General features: G+C 48.6%; 1 protein-coding gene across 13 annotated transcripts in view; it reads left to right on the top strand.

Moving 5' to 3' along the window:
* IQANK1 (IQ motif and ankyrin repeat containing 1) overlaps positions 1-15,097 on the top strand; it is a 172,959-nt gene that overhangs the window by 93,439 nt on the left and 64,423 nt on the right. The gene's annotated exons all lie outside the window — the stretch shown is intronic.

Genomic DNA, 15,097 nt, shown 5'->3' with positions numbered 1-15,097 from the left:
CAAACAATGGCTACTTACAGTGACTAATCAAGGAGAACAGTGGCACTGTCTCTACCCAGAGTGCTATAAACTGTGGGAAGTAGGGGAAAATGTCTTTTTTTCCTCTAAGCTTAGTTCTAGTGATCTCAGGTGTTACTTGCAACAAGAGCAGATAAAGCATTTTCAGCCAGGCATGTGACTGAGTTATGTCTATTTAATTTCAGTTTAACTGCTGTTTAATTTCTTTCAGTGATTGTGCAGATTCCACTCTTGGTGCATATGTGCTATGTGCACACATGATCATATTATTTTGAATAGCTATATCCAATAGGAATTGCCCTGCATCCTTAGAGCCCCTGCAGCCACCATAGCTGAGGGTACAAGGAGCAAGACAGCCTGAACAACCTTTCATTTTCTTCTTACCACCCAGGGTTGCAACATGGAGCCCTGTAGTGTCAGTGACTTACAATCTGCAAGAGATTATTTAGCAATTGTTTTCTGATTCACTATTTACACATTCACTCACCCACAACTATTTCCAATTTGGGGACAATTTATATCTGCAAGTCAGCAGCACAGCTATGGTCACCCATTTGCCCCATAATATGCCAACATCTTTATGGTTTCCTCAGCTTTCGCCCCCTAGCACTCTTACTCTACTTACGACATCATCTTACGACCCACTGGAAGGAAACCCTTGAAGAATTCCACAGGGATTTCAACAACTTCCACCCTACCATCCACCTTACCCTGGATCAGTCCACACAATAGATCCATTTCTTTGACACTACAGTACAATTAAATGAAGGCCACGTTTCCACCACCTTAGGCTGGAAACCTGCCAACCATTATATTTACCTACATGCCTCTAGCTTCCATCCAAGACACATTGCTTCAACTTAACATTAACAATCTACAGCCTATTCTGGAAAACAATCCCTCACTCTCAGAGGCCTTGGAGGACTGGCCAATCCTAGCCCACAGACAAAATTCTTTCCAGCAACCATGCTGCACACCTCAATCATACTCATCCAGGAACCCACTCCTGCAATAAACTCAGGTGCCAACTCTGTCCATATATCTATATGAATGACATCAACACAGTGCCTAACCGTATAAACCACTACATCAGAGGCTCATACAACTGTGCATCACCAATGTAATTTATGCCATTGAGTGCCAGCAATGCTCCTCTGCTATGTATATTGGCCAGACTGGACAGTCTCCATGTCAAAGGATTAATGGACAGAAATCAGATATTCTTCGTCACGTAGTGTCCCCCGAGGGTGCTCCACTCGAGGTGCTGGGCTCGTCCCAGCGCCGCAAATGGAGAAACTTTCCTAGCAATAGCCCTGCCGGCCCGCGCATGCACTCCTGCTGCCTCGCGCTGTTCGAGCCGTTACAGCTGAGCACGGGCCGGCTCATCAGTTTCCTTTCAACCGTCCGCAGCTGCAGACGCTCCCTCTCCGGCCTGAGGAGAAAAGGGAGTTTTACTTTAGAGTTGTTAATTGCCACTTGGCAGTTTATAGTTAGTATAGTTGTTAATAGTTAGTAGTTAGTTAGTTTCAAAATCTCTGTTTTCCATCCTAAGTTATAGTTGTGTTAGTAGCCTTAAAAAAAAAAAAAAAAAAAAAAAAAAAAACCCTGTTTATTGTGGGGTTTAAGAAATGTGTGCAGTGTCAGGATGCAATGCCTGACTCAGACGGGCACTCGCGCTGTGTCAAATGTCTGGGGGATGGGCACATTCCGACGAAGTGCCCTCACTGCATGAAACTGACAGCCCGCGCTAGACACGATCGCGAAATGCGGCTAAGAGTTCTTTTATTCAATAAAGCCCTCCAGGCTGAGTCCAGCGCTCCTTCTCCTGCTGACCCCAGGACTCACTCGGGCTCGTTCACCAACTAAAGAGCCCAACAAGTCCAGTGAACTACCTCAGAGACGAAGCGCAGGGGACAGACCGGGTACCTCTTGCTCCTTGTCGAGGCACTCGACAGACAAGACTGGCAAAGGCCGTAGTGCCTCAGCCCCGAGTCTTGCCCGTCCCAAAGACCCGGCTTCCTTGTAAAGGGCCGCGGGCAGAATCGGCGCTGGCAATGGCTCTAACAGCCATCTTACAGCCAGCAATGACGGCCCCGGCACCGGCTGATGCCATGCATGCGCAGCCGATCGCGATCCTGCCGGTACCCATGCTGGCGGCGCCGGCTGCTGGGACTGTGATCCCCACGGTGCCGCAAGCACCAGCATCGACCCCGGCACCGCAGACGAGCATCTGCACCGTACAGCCCTCTGCACCGCAGCCTGCACCGGCACAGCCTCCAGCTCCCACGGCACCGCTGATTCAGCAGGGCAGCCATTCGACCGGGGCTACACCACTCCAAACGGCACCGTCTTCCCCCATTGATCATTCGGTGCCAACTGAGTCCCTACACAGGTCAAGGCGTGTCCGAACTCCTTCCCTCACGCCTGACCGAGCTGGTTTCTCTCCGGGTCCCTGGTCTCCAGCTTCATCTTGTTCGGAGAACCGCCATGCTTCCCGTTATGGCTCCACTAGGGATCACTACCATAGATCACCTCGTCGATCACCTCATCGATCACCATCATGTCGTCACTACCGCTGCCGCGATGAACGGCGCTACTCCTGCTATTCTCATTCACCGTCCCGTCTTTCTGGTAGATCTATCTCACCAAGATCCTTGAGACGCTCGAGATATTCACACCGATACGATGCGCCCAGAGCCTACTCTCCCAGGAGCCCCTCGGTGCACCGTCAGAGATATGATCATTACTATGATGACCGCCTACCTTCTCATAGCACGCGATACCCGCGCGCACCGTCTCCCCAACATACTAGTCCAGTGCCTCTGCTTCACGCTCCTTTGCCAGCTGTTCCATCAGCACCTGCGGAGGACATTGTCTCGGTTTCGAATCAGGACGAGCACGAGGACAACTATACACCGAACAGGGAACCACAGACCCCAGGGTCTCCGGCCAACCATTCATCATCATCTCCGGACAATACTGTCTTCCCTGGGGAGTTATCTCCCACGGAAGATCATAAACAATTTCAAGAGCTCTTTGCGAGGGTTGTGCAGTCTCAGGGTATTCAGACTACGGACATACAGCAAAAGCAACACCTCTTGTTAAAGAACCTGCAGTCGTCACAGAAATCCAAACTGGCTCTGCCCTTTGATGAAGCGATCTTGGAAATCGCAAATGATATATGGCAGACCCCTGCTGCTTCTTTACCGACTAACAAGAGGTCAGATAAGAAATATTTCATAAACCAAAAGGGTATGGACTTTTTGTTTACACATTCCCAGCCCAACTCCCTCGTTATGGACGCCGCCCAACAGAGATCAAAGACGACTCAAAATAAAAATACTGCAAGTGACAAAGAGGCTAAGCGCCTAGACATTTTAGGTAGAAAAGTATACTCTTCTGCCACTTCAATTCTCCGAATGTGTAATTACGCGGCTCCCCTCGCGAATCATGACTTTGACAATTATTCAAAATTAGTCCCTCTTTTAGAGCACCTACCAGACTCTAAGCGCCAAATCTTAAGGGCAGTAATACAGGAGGGCTATGCAATGGCCAGAACAGCATTGCAGATTGCCCTGGACACAGTTGATGCAGCAGCTAGGGCCACAGCTACTGCTGTAGTTATGCGTCGTGGGTCCTGGTGACACCAAGCCGCTGCTCCGAAAGAGTTGTTAAACAAGGTAGAAGACTTACCCTTTGATCGTCAGTCTCTCTTTGCCCAGTCCACTGATCAGGTGTTCCACTCGGGCAAAGACTCCCGTACGACACTTAAAGCGCTTGGGATGTATACGCCTCCGTATAAGCGTAAGAAGTATATGCCCTATAACAAACAGAGACCCTTCTCTTATGCAACATTCCGTGCCAAGCCATATGAGCAGCAGAGGCCAAGACAACGCCAGCAGAAACGAAGACAACAGCCTGGCAAAACATCTGGTCACCAGCAGGGCCGGCAACAAGTTTGATGCCTCGGTCAAGGGACTGCGTACCACCCCTTTGCTGGGAGCGTCATACGACCAGAGAGCTTTGTTCCATCATCGGCTAAGACCTTATCAGCATCGCTGGTCTCTGATTTCCACCGACCGCTGGGTCACCGACATAGTTGTTTCAGGATATGCCATCCCTTTCAACTCAATCCCCCCCCCACTCCCCTTCCTCCCCGTCCCTTTTCAGGGACCCCTATCGGGAGAATCTTCTACAGCAAGAGGTGCTTCGACTATTTACTATAGGAGCTCTGGAGAGGGTACCCATTCAGTTTCGGGGGAGAGGCTTCTATTCCTGGTACTTCCTCGCCCAGAAGAAATCAGGGGGTTGGAGGCCTATCCTGGACCTACGTCGACTCAACCGTTACCTGCGGAAACAAAAATTCAAAATGGTCACGTTAGCATCTATCATTCCGGCTCTCGACAAAGGGGATTGGTTTGCGTCCCTCAACTTACAGGACGCTTATTTCCACATAGCGATTCATCCAGCTCACAGGCGAGTCCTTCGCTTCATGGTGGGTTCAGACCATTACCAATACCTGTCAGCAGCGCCACGGGTGTTTTCCAAAACCCTGGCGGTGGTAGCTGCCTACCTTCGACGCCTCAACATCACAATCTTCCCGCCCTCGACAATTGCCTACTAAAGGCTCCTACTCGCGAGGAGACTACATGGGCAGTGACCACTACCACAATGGTGTTCGAGGCTTTGGGTCTCATAATCAACTTCGGCAAATCATCCCTGACACCGAGTAAGGACTTGGAGTTTATCAGCGCAAGGCTCGTTGCACTGAGTGCAAGGGCATATTTACCCACAACAAGGTTCGTGTTGATTCGGGATCTGGTGCAGACGGTGTCAATTGCCCCAAGATCCCGCATACTTACATGTCTACAGCTGCTCGGACATATGGCTGCCACCACATATGTGGTGTCACATGCGAGACTTCACCTACGCAGCCTCCAACATTGGCTTTTCACGGTGTACACACCAGGGGTACATACCGTGAACAAAACAGTATCCATCCCCAAACACGTCAGGACTTCACTAGCATGGTGGGACAACCCCAAAAATCTGCTATCGGGGTCCCCTTCCACGCACAAAGGCCCGCGGTGCAAATCACAACGGATGCTTCTTTGATCGTTTGGGGGGCCCATCTGCAAGACCTTCGAGTTCAGGGGCTCTGGATGTCACAAGAGTCCCTTCAACACATAAATTTCCTCGAACTGTGAGCTGTATTCAACGCATGCAGGCACTTCCTCCAGAGGATTCGGGGTCTTGCGGTCCACATTCTCACCGACAATATATGCACAGTGTACTATATCAACAGGCAAGGCGGGGCACGTTCACGATCCCTTTGTGCGGAGGCCATACGGCTATGGAACTGGGCGATCCATCACGATGTAACCCTTACCGCATCGTACCTTCCAGGCAAAGACAATGTCATAGCCGATGCCCTCAGCAGACACTTCCTTCCCCAACACGAGTGGGAGTTACACAACAAAGTGGTTCGAGGTCTTTTCCATCTCTGGGGGTTCCCGAGTATAGACCTGTTTGCCACGCGTCACCACAAAAAGTGTCATCATTATTGCTCATGAGCGGGCGTAGGCACGAATTCCTTGGGAGATGCTCTCCTGCTCAGTTGGGGTCATCATCAGCTACTCTATGCATTTCCATCTCTCTCTCTTATTCCGAGGGTGCTAGAGAAGATAGCGATGGAGGGCGCAACAGTGATATTCATAGCACCCTTTTGGCCCCGACAGACCTGGTTGACACAATTGTCAAGAATGTCGGTCACTCGGCCGCGACAACTACCATTGCTGCCCAATTTGCTGTCTCAACGGCACGGTTTGATGGTGCATACGAGCATCAAGTGCATGAACCTCATAGCATGGCTCCTAACTGGTTCCAGCCGCCAGAAATGACGTGCTCTCAAGAGGTAAAACATGTACTGAGAAATAGCAGATGCCATAGCACCTGCAAATCCTACACTTACAAATGGCATCGATTCCAAATGTGGTGCCTGGAGAGGGGCTTTGACCCTCTCTCTTTACTGGTGCAGCAAGCTTTGGACTACATCTGCCACCTGAAGGCAGAGGGGTTAGCAAATGCTTCATTGAAAGTTCACTTGGCAGCAATCTCGGCCTTCCGCCCTCCCTTCGAGGGACATTCGTTGTTCACTCACCCGTTAGTTAAAAGATTCCTAAAGGGACTCGAGAATCTATATCCGACCTACATGACCCCGCTGGAGCCGTGGGACTTAGCCTTGGTACTGAATGCGCTAACTCGTCCACCCTTTGAACCGTTAGCAACTTGCGCATGCTCACGATGAAAGTGTCATTCCTTCTGGCAATTACATCAGCTCGCCGAGTTAGTGAATTGGCAGCTCTTTCGGCCGATCCAACTTACACAGTTTTTTCTGCACAGGGGGTGATACTTCGCGTCCACCCCCCATTCCTTCCGAAGGTAAATTCCCCCTTCCATATAAACGAGCTCATAAGCCTGCCAACGTTCTATCCAAAACCTTATTCTTCGCCAGAAGACTCACGTCTACATACCCTCGACGTCAGACGGGCACTGGCCTTCTATCTGCACAGAACACGCGCCATCAGATATTCTAAATGGTAAAACACAGAAACCTGCTGGGGAATATTTTAACTTGCCCAGTCACTCATTAATGGATCTAAAAGTGACCGTCCTCTTACAAAGGAATTTCAGAAACCAGCTAGAGAGAGAAACTGTGGAACTTGCCTTCATATGCAAATTTGTCATATTTAACCTAGGATTAAAGACATGAATTGGATGGGCTGTTATATTCAACAAATGACATCAAAATTTACGTATCAGGCACTTACAGCCTACTTTGTTAGCCTTATTTAGTACGGACACTTTAATTGAAATGTTTTTTTCCCCCTTTCCCTTTCCCTCCCCATATCCCTTCTTTTTCTGCTTTTTATTTGTACCTCTGGACCCTTTGCTTCATTCATCTGAAGAAGTGGGTTGCGTCCAAAAAAGCATTCTAGATTTGTTAGTCTCTAAGGTGCTGCTGTTATCTGCACAAATTTCTCTATCTCTTCCACACTGTAGGGACACATACCTTTACCCAGCTCCTAGGGCTCAAGGTGCAACCCTGTTAATTTACACACCCACCCTTGCCCAATTCCTAGGGCTCAGGATGCATCTTTCTGCGGGGTGGCAGGATCTTTAGTCACTGAAAGACCCTTACACAGTAATATCCTTATCCTCTGTTTATTAACAATTTCCAAACAAGCAGAATACACATGCTAAGCACACAGTGTTATGCTTACCAGTCCTGGTACATGCAGACTTCTGTTGGCTAGGCAATATCAGTCTCTCTGGATCCTAACTGCTGCACGTCACGGTCGTGCAGGGAAGTCCTGGCTGCTCTTATCTTAGGCTGTGTCTCTGAGGTGAGTTCTTCTTCCAAGTCTTTCCCCTTCTTCTTGGTGTTCCTTGTCTCCGTTTGGTCGTCTTCCAGCCTTTTGCTTCTTTCCTTCAGCTTCTGTTACTTCCGATCTTCTTTCTGGTCTCCTTCTTGGACTCCAGTTTATATAATGAAACCTGAATCCTGCTTAGCTATACTGTAACCAGTTATTTTATATAATTTTACTAACCAATCATAACAAAATTACCTAACCAATCATATGATTCTAGGTTGTATCAACAGGTGTGTTGTAAGCAAAACTCGTGAAGTCATTCTGCCGCTCTACTCTGCACTAGTTAGGCCTCAGCTAGAGTACTGTGTCCAGTTCTGGGCACCACATTTCAAGAAAGATGTGGAGAAATTGGAAAGGGTACAGAGAAGAGCGACAAGAATGATTAAAGGTTTAGAGAACATGACCTATGAAGCCAGGCTTCATGAACTGGGCTTGTTTAGTTTGGAAAAAAGAAGATTAAGGGGGGACATGATAGCGGTTTTCAAATATCTAAAAGGGTGTCACAAGGAGGAAGGAGAAAATTTGTTCCTCTTGGTTTCTGAGGACAGGACAAGGAGTAATGGGCTTAAAGTGCAGCAGGGGAGGTTTAGATTGGACATTAGGAAAAAAATCCTAACTGTCAGGGTGGTCAAATATTGGAATAAATTGCCAAGGGAGGTGGTGGAATCTCCCTCTCTGGAGATATTTAAGAACAGGTTAGATAGACATCTGTCAGGGATGGTGTAGACGGAGCTTGATCCTGCCTTGAGGGTGGGGGGCTGGACTCGATGACCTCTCGAGGTCCCTTCCAGTCCTATTATTCTATGATTCTATGATACCCCACCACCTTAATTGATTTACACCTAGCAAAATTAATTATACAGCAGACAGAAACAGTTACAAACCAGACAGAGATCACACAGTCAAACAATAGGAGAGTGTAATGACAATGATCATAGAATGAGGATTCCACAACCTCAAGCACTGATGAGCAGTTTCTTGCCAGACAGAATGGTGTTAAGTTTTCTTTACCCATCTTGAGATCTGTTTCTTTATCTGGTGACCGTTGCGGGGCAATCAGGACAAAATCCCCTTTTCACAGCTTGGTGTGACACTATTTTAATACAAAATAGATGGAATATGAGTATGTGACTCTAGACTTTACAGCTAATGGCTGCTGCTCTTCAGTCTAGCTGCAGAAGAAGGCTTTGGCTGCCAATATGACTTCAGGACTTCCATCATGGTTACAGAAAAACTATGTTGTTACACTGCAGGACCATTCGTTGTTTTTTAAGTATTTATAGTTCATTAGTTGTTCTTGAGTCAACAGTGTGACGCTGTTGCGAAAAAACAAACATGATTCTAGAATGCATTAACAGGAGTATTGTGAGCAAGACTGGATTCCCCAGACGATCCTGGCAATTAAAGACCGGTGTGCATTACTTTACACTTATCCACATTAAATTTAATTTTCCATTTTGTTGCCCACTCACTTAGTTTGGCGAGATGTTTTTGGAGTACCTTGACTATCCTAAACAGTTTGGTATCAACCGCAATCTTTACCATCTCACTGCTTACCCCCTTTCTCCAGATCATTTATGAATAAGTTGAAAAGGATTGGTCCCAGGACTGACCCTTGGGGGACACTACTAGTTACCCCTCTCCATTCTGAAAATTTACCATTTATTCCTACCCTTTGTTTCCTGTCTTTTAACTAGTTCTCAATCCAAGAAAGGACCTTCCCTCTTATCCCATGGCAATGTAATTTACATAAAAGCCTTTGGTGAGGGACCTTGTCAAAGGCTTTCTGAAAATTTAAGTATACTATATCTACTGGATCCCCCTTGTCCGCATGTTTGTTAACCCTTTCAAAGAACTCTAATAGATTAGTAAGACAGGATTTCCCTTTACAGAAACCATGTTGACTTTTGTCCAACAAATTATGTTCTTCTACATGCTTCACAATTTTATTCTTTACTATTGTTTCGACTAATTTGCCCAGTACTGAAGTTAGACTTACCGGTCTGTAATTGCCCAGATCGCCTTTAGAGCCCTTTTTAAATATTGGTGTCACGTTGGCTACCTTCCAGTCAATAGGTACGAAAGCCGATTTTAAAGGATAGGTTACAAACCACAGATAATAGTTCAGCAGTTTCTTCTTCGAGTTGTTGCTCATGTCTATTCGAATTAGGTGTGCGCACCGTGTGCACCGCATCTTCCAGAGCGTTTTCCCTAGTGGTACCCGTAGCGTTGCCAGGGCGCCCCCTGGAGTGGTGCCGCCATGGCGGGGCATAAGTACCCCTGCCGGCGCTCCCCCACCTCAGTTCCTTCTTACCGCCCATGACGGTCGTTGGAGTGTCTCTCTCTCTTAGCTTAGATAATGGTTCCCATTTCTCTCTTAACATTGTAAATAGTTCTATTAGTTAGGACGTTAGTGTCTCCTTTGTCCTTTGTTCCTCCTCCCCCTTTGGGGGTAAGGAATGCCAGGGCCACAAGACTTTAAGGCGTGCGCTGTGTGTGCAGAGTTTGTGCCCAAAGGCGACCCACATGACAGCTGTCTGAAGTGTCTGGGTGAGAGCCATCTCACAGATGCCTGTAAGATCTGTAAGTCTTTCAAGCCGCGCACTAAAAGGGAGAGGGTCTCCTGCCTAAAACTTCTCCTCATGGAAACTGCTTTACAGCCGGTACCGACTGACCACCCTATGGTGCGCAGTCCACGCGGGATGTCCTGCCTCGGGCTTCGGCCTCGGCATCGAGATCCCGGCACCGGTCTCACTCTCCGGCATCCAAGAGGGCAAAAAAGTCTCGTGGATGATCCCCATCTAGGAAGACCACGCCAGCCCTACACTGTGGTGCCGACTCACCGGTGCACACATCCTCTATGGTGCAGCATAGATGAGCAGAACGCCCTTCCAGCCCAGGGCAACTGCCCCCGCACCATCCGTCCACGCCGGATACCTTTGAGGTGGCACAGGACCTCATCAGTCTCACCACCTCCCCTCCGTCGTCGGTTGAGGCAGAAGGGTCAAGGTCGCCCACGCCAGAGGCCATGTTGGCTGTGGCATGATCAGCAGGCTCAGGCACTTTACGCGTCGGGACCATCCCTCGTGGGACCAGTACTGATTGCCTTGGCATCGACGCAGTTTTCGACGCCGGATCCTCAGCCTCACTTGGCACCTGTCTGGGTCCGACCCCCATCGGTGCTGAGCTCTCTCCCAGCTCCTCGTTTGGCTGCACCAGTGCTGTACCACCCTAGCCTTATGGCAACGTCTACGGCACTGCCGCCTTCCCTGGCACCGGGATTTTTGGGCCTCAAGGGGCCGTAGGTGCCACACGAGAGGGGACAACCCCTGTGGGATTGGTCAAGGTCCCTCCCAACAACACAAGTGGCAATTTTGACAGGCTCCCAGAGAGTCGTGCACCAGCTTCCCACCCTGGCCCCCCGTTTGGGGCCAGGTTATCCCGGTGTGCTCAAGCCTGGGCAAAAATCACAAATGACACCTGGGTTTTAAACATAGTCAGGAGTGGCTATACCATCCCCTTTCTGGGCTTGCCCCCTCCCAACCCCCCTTCCTCGTCCCTTTTCAGGGACATTTCTCACAAAGACACCCTCCGCCAGGAGGTGCTCACGCTCCTCCAAAAGGGGGCGGTAGAGAGGGTTCCACCGCACCTAGAGGGCAAGGGTTTTTACTCACAATATTTCTTAGTCCCCAAACCCAAGGGCGGGGTCCGTCCCATCTTAGATCTCCGGGATCTCAACAAGGTGGTCGTGAAATTCAAATTCAGAATGGTTACCCTGGCTTCTGTCATTCCGGTTCTACAGTTAGGAGACTGGTATGCCACTCTCGATCTCAGAGATGCCTACTTCCATGTGGCAATAAGACCCAGCCACAGAAGGTTCCTCCGGTTTATTGTGTCCCGCTGCCACTTCCAATTTGCTGTGCTCCCATTTGGCCTTTCTACAGCACCCAGGGTTTCTACAAAATGTATGGCAGTCGTGGCGGCGTTCCTCCGCAGATCAGGGGTTCACGTGTTCCCGTACCTGGACGACTGGCTAATTCGTGGTCATTCCTACGAACAAGTAGAGGCCTACGTATCCCTCACAAGGGCCCTCTTCGTAAGGCTGGGACTCATGCTGAACAAGGAAAAGTCATCGTTGACTCCCTCTCAGCACCTCTAATTCGTGGGTGCCCTCCTGGTCGCCAGGGTGGCAAGGGCACTTCTCCCCAGAGCCAGGTTCCTGGCCATAGTGGAGCTGGTCTCCGAACTAGCCCGGTCCCCCATCACAACAGCCAGGGTCTGCTCGAGGTTGCTGGGACACATGGCGGCATGTACATACGTGGTCCGCCATGCCCAGATGAGACTCAGACCTTTACAGGCTTGGCTGGCAATGGCATTCAACCAATCCACGGGCCACTGGGACACGGTTCTTACGGTGCCCCTGGAGGTAATAGTTTCACTGCACTGGTGGACTCAGGAGTTGGTGGTGTGCAGTGGGGTCCCCTTCTCTGTACCTCCCCCCTCGCTCACTCTGGTCACGGATGCCTCGGACCTGGGTTGGGGCACACACCTGGGGTGCTGCAGGACCTAGGGCCTGTGTTCGTCTGCGGAGTGTGCTCTGCACATAAATGTACGGGAGCTCAGAGCAGTCAGGAGAGCGTGCGAGACCTTCCTGTCGAAGCTCTTTCACCGCTCTGTTCTGGTCCACCTGGACAACACGGCAGCTGTATTTTACATCAACAGGCAGGGGGGTGCCCTGTCGCCTCCCCTCTGCCATGAGGCCCTGAGCCTCTGGGAACTATGTGTACAGCACAACATAGTTTTGCAGGCAGAGTACCTGCTGGGGTGCAAAAACTTACTGGCCGATGCTCTGAGCAAGTCCTTCGGAGCCCACGAGTGGTCTCTCAAGGACTCGGCTCTTCGTCAGATCTTCCGCAGGTGGGGCTATCCCCTACTAGACCTGTTTGCCTTGGCACGCAATACCAAGTGTCGGAGTTACTGCTCCCTATTGGGCCTGGGGGAACACTCCTGGGGGGATGCCTTGACGGTCACGTGGCCGACGGGCATCCTTTATGTTTTCCCCCCATTCCTCCTAATTCCCAGGGTTCTGACCAGGGTCAAGACCTTCAGGTCCACAGTCATCCTGGTAGCCCCCAGGTGGCCCAGACAATTCTGGTTCCCCGTACTGATGGACATGTCCACCAAGGAGCCGATAGCGCTCCCGCCAGCCCGGGATCTCCTGACCCAACCGTGGCATGGGGGGACCATGGTTCACCCAAATCTCAAGACTCTACACCTAACGGCCTAGTTTATCCATGGTTGAACCAACCAGAAAGGGAATGGTCCCAGGAGGTACAGATGGTGCTCCTAAGTAGTAGGAAACCTTCTACCAGACGGTCATACGCTGTTAAGTGGCGGCGCTTCTCGTCTTGGGCATCCCACAGGGGAGTACACCCATCCTGTGCCCCTGTCTCATCCATTCTGCAATATCTTTTTGAACTTAGGTCTAGTGGCCTCTCTATTTCCTCTATCAAAGTCCATGTGGCATCTCTCTCCGCCTTCCATGTTGGTTCCGCAGGAGTTTCTCTGTTCTCGGACCCTGTGGTCAAAAGGTTCCTTACGGGTTTGGATAAGTTGTATCCCTCGGTTAGACCTCCTCTCCTGGCTTGGCAGGTGCACTATCAGTGGTGACGCCCATGAGATTTACCCATGTACTTCAAAGAAATTGACAACAATTTCCATCACATCCTGAGCCTTTGTGGTGGTATCAAGAGTCTTACAAAAAAGAAACTCGTCTTTGAAGTCTCCCTCAACCATGTATCGTGCGAACACCAATAGCTGAGAGCACAATGTGACGTCGGTCGATTCATCTAATTATATTGCAAACAATGGAGACTTCTTTATTTCATCCACAACTTGTTCACTGATGTTCTGTGATATCTCATCTATCCATCTTGATACTGTGTCGTTAGAGACAGACATATCATTCAGCTTCCTTGCTGCTTCCTCACCAAGAACAAGCCGCACCATCTCTTTTGCGCAGGGGTGCACAAGTTGCTCTACAATGGTATGAGGCTTCTTGGCCTGTGCAACTTTGTATGCAACAATATAGGAAGCGCACACTTCATTGCTTGTCTTATTGTAGAATGCACTTGTTGAGTTGAGGCGCTGCCGTTTCAGACCTGATAACTGCCGCTCAAAAAGTGGGGTGACACTTTTCGGGATGGAGTTTCAGCTTAGCCGGCTTCATTAAGTCATTCCCCAAGACTTTGAAACAGATAACACATTGTGGCAAATCCACACCTTCTTTTTCTTGACAAGTGAAACCAAATTTGATGTAGTCCTCCGAATACTTGCGCTTTACATTTCTTCCTGTCGTTGCCATTATAAACAAACTACATCACACCTGTAAAATCACACCTGTGCGCACACGTGCACATATAGCACAGGACGAACGACACAGCAGCCGCTCAGCATGACGACAGCAGCTACACTGATGCTCAGAGCCTCAGACGGAAGTTACTGGCAACACAACGCGATGACACTATGGATGATGCACTGCATACTTGTGAACATGGTGTAAAACAGCTTAACGGTGGCGCCTGATCACACCGTGTGACTTTGGACAATGTTCCCATGGACCACCGAAAAAGTCACCATGGACCACCAGTTGAGAACCACAGTTTTAGACCCTTTCCTGAACCTGAGTCAGTATCTGTTGGGAGTGGGTACCAAGGTATTTTTTAATGAGCTGGTGTACCTTCAACTTATGACCAATACCAATTACTGTTCTATACCTGGGCCTATTACCAATTAGTGTTTTGCATTTTCAGCCCTGTTCATGCCAAGTTCTGTGAGCAGGGGCATGCCTCTTGATCACAGCTTAGCTTTGCTTTATATTAGCCAAGTTTTGTCCATTGTTAGCTAGGCCTCAGGCCTCTAATCAGGCCTGTACTTTATTGGTTTATATTTTAGGCCTTCATTTTACTACAACAATTACCTCCTGGGATAACATATGATGATCTTGTATTTCTTAGAATATTAGCTTTTTTCATAACTATCTCACATTGTTGACTTATATTCAATCCACTGTAATAATTCACCATAATATATATAATTCACCTTAACCCGCCCCAATCCTGTTCAGCAGTGCTACCATCTAGCCTGTTATTTTCACTTTGTAATTTTGCATTGGTTTTTCCTTTATAAATAAAATATTTGCACTTATTTTTATTGGATTTCGTCTGGTTGATTTTATACTAATTTCCTATTTATCAAGGTTGTTTTGAGTTCTGTACTCCATAATGTTTGCAATCCTTCCCAGGTTGGTGGCATCTACAAATTTCATAAGCATACTCTATTCCATTGTCTAATCATTACTTTAAAATATTGAATAGTACTGAATCCTGAACAACTCCTGTTGGACCCCAGTAGGTACTTGCTCCAGATTTGACTGGAAGCCATTTGTGCACCAATCTTAAAGTAATTTCATCTAGATCACATTTCCCTACTTGAAGACATATCTGATTCCAGATAGAAAAGTTGACTACCATCTCTAATCATCCCATGTTATCAGTTTACATTTCCTTTTGTTACATTTTCAAAAAAGCACCTTTGTGCTTTCTCCCATGCAAAGAACATTGTAAGAACACAGGATCTAAGAGATT

Source organism: Pelodiscus sinensis, chromosome 2 (genome assembly GCF_049634645.1).
Source record: "Pelodiscus sinensis isolate JC-2024 chromosome 2, ASM4963464v1, whole genome shotgun sequence".
In the NCBI taxonomy this organism is placed as follows: domain Eukaryota; kingdom Metazoa; phylum Chordata; order Testudines; family Trionychidae; genus Pelodiscus; species Pelodiscus sinensis.
The sequence above is the reverse complement of the archived record's forward strand: the minus strand, read 5'-3'. Positions and strand labels throughout refer to the sequence as shown.